Source organism: Echinops telfairi, unplaced genomic scaffold, assembly GCF_000313985.2.
Source record: "Echinops telfairi isolate 266 unplaced genomic scaffold, ASM31398v2 ScPeMD7_7436;HRSCAF=8474, whole genome shotgun sequence".
Lineage (NCBI taxonomy): Eukaryota > Metazoa > Chordata > Mammalia > Afrosoricida > Tenrecidae > Echinops > Echinops telfairi.
In genome coordinates, this window is record NW_022111336.1 from 2620651 (window position 1) to 2622829 (window position 2179).

Sequence of the window (2179 nt, forward strand, 5' to 3'; positions counted from 1 at the left end):
GGGGGATGGACAATAGAAAAGTGGTTGAAGGGAGACGTTGGACAGGGCAAGATATGACAAAATAATAATCATTTATAAATTATCAAGGATCTTATCCTTACCACCTTAGTGTAATTTGTTTTTCATTGTTTTCTGTTGGGTCTCCCAGCTGTGAAGCACAGGAGGAGCAGATGCATAATGTTAACTGATTCAAGGGATTATAGGGAATGTTGGGGTGGGGGTGGGGGGACAGCCTATAGGGAGAGAAAGGGGATCTTGGGAGTAAATAATGAAGGCTGGAGGGGAGGTCAGGGAGCACTAGAACTGACGGATTACACAACTAATTTTAAAGGCGATTTAACCATTGGGGGGTTGGGGGTGCTCTAAGGTTGATGTGGTGGTGATTGTACAATTCCGCTTGATATGATTGCACTATTGAATGATTTGAATGGTATTATATGTAAATTATATGCCAATAAAACTGTTGGGAAAATATGAAAATATTATTTCTCAACATAACCTCTATCTAAATCTATTCACCAATGAAAGTGCTGTTTTTATCCCTCTAACCCTTCCCCATACGCACACCAAATTCTCCATTTTCCAGTTTATACAACATCAAGATGGCAATTTGAGCATCCTCCGAGGACTGAGCCTGTGTTTATTTTTAGTGTTCTCTGATTGTGGGGAGGGTCTTGAGCGGCGTGCAGTGGGTGGGTAGAATAGACCTAGGGTGTCTGGGGGTATCCCAGGAACCCAGGCCGGGAGCCATGGAATGCTGGGACACTGAATCATGGATCTTCTGGGCACATGGCATGCTCCAGAGGCTGTAGGGGAGAGGGGACGAGGCTTCCAAGGAACTTCTCAGAAGACAGCCCTTGTTGCTCCCCTCGAAGGATGTGCAGGTGCATTGCCAGGACAGCAAGAAAAATTCTCTCCATTTTCAATTTTCTTAAAACTTCTTCCTAATACATCCCTGTGATCATCCTGCATCTTCAAGGAAATCAATCTAGATTCCCCCTTTGGAGTACCAGAAGACAGTCACCATAACCTTCTCTTTGTTCTTAACCTTTGGTCATGAACTGGGTAAAGGCTTAGAGAACAGATAAATTTTCCATTCAACAATTCATACCAATGTTTCATGTTATTAATAACAACTCCCCTAATGTAACATCACTTATCCCACCTCCTCCCTGTGTTTCCTGTTTTTATTTCTCCTTCTTTTCTAATCTTTCTGAATGTTGTCTTTGGCTGAATGCTGCCCTTTTGATCTCAAATGATTGACTGTTCTTGGTGTGAGTCCCTCCCTAGCGTTATTACTCTCCTCATAGACCTGGCTATTATGTAATTGAAAATTGAGCTGGGAGGAACCTGAAGGCTGCCTAAGGGCCATCGTGTTAGGGGATCCACAAAGCTCTATCCAACCAGTTAGCCTGGTCCGTTTAGGGTTTTCAGGTTTGTTTCACACTGTTCTCCCACTCTCTCCAGACCTTCTCATGTGGTCCCTTTCAGAGCGGTTGGTAGTGGTAGCTGGAGACCATGGAGCTCTTCTTGTGTCAGGGCTATGGAGACTGAAATTTGCATGGTCCATTAATCTGTTGGAGCAATAAATGCCAAGCATCTTCAACTTTCTTCACTCTTGTTTCCTCTGGGCTGGGAGAGAACAATAGTTACAACTTAGATGACTACTCACAAATTTTTAAGACCCATGTTGCTACTTACCAAAGTGGGATATAGAACATTGTCTTTGTGGAAAATGTTGTGCCTCTGTGTTGCCTGAGACCACGGTCCTGAGTCCACAGACACAACAGTTCACTCCTTCTAGGTGTTTGGTTGCAGGAAAAATATGACGCTTTGTACTCTCATAAAGATGCACAGTCTGGGAAACCCACAGGGGAAGCTCTATTCTGCCTTACAGGGTCATTATGAATCAGTCAACTAAATGTCAGTGAGTGAGTGAGTGAGTGAGTGAGTGAGTGAGTGAGTGAGTGAGTTAGTGAGGTGTTAGCTTATGTGTAAGAGGTTTTCATAATTGAACACTGTATGCTCCACCACATTCATGGATATATTTGCAGCAAAGGCAAATATACATGTAAAAATACACTCGGTTAAACTTATATATATTCATGAGCAGACTCCCACTCTCCTTTCCACACCCATTCAGCTTGCCTGTCTATCCATGTGCCTGCTCACAGATTAC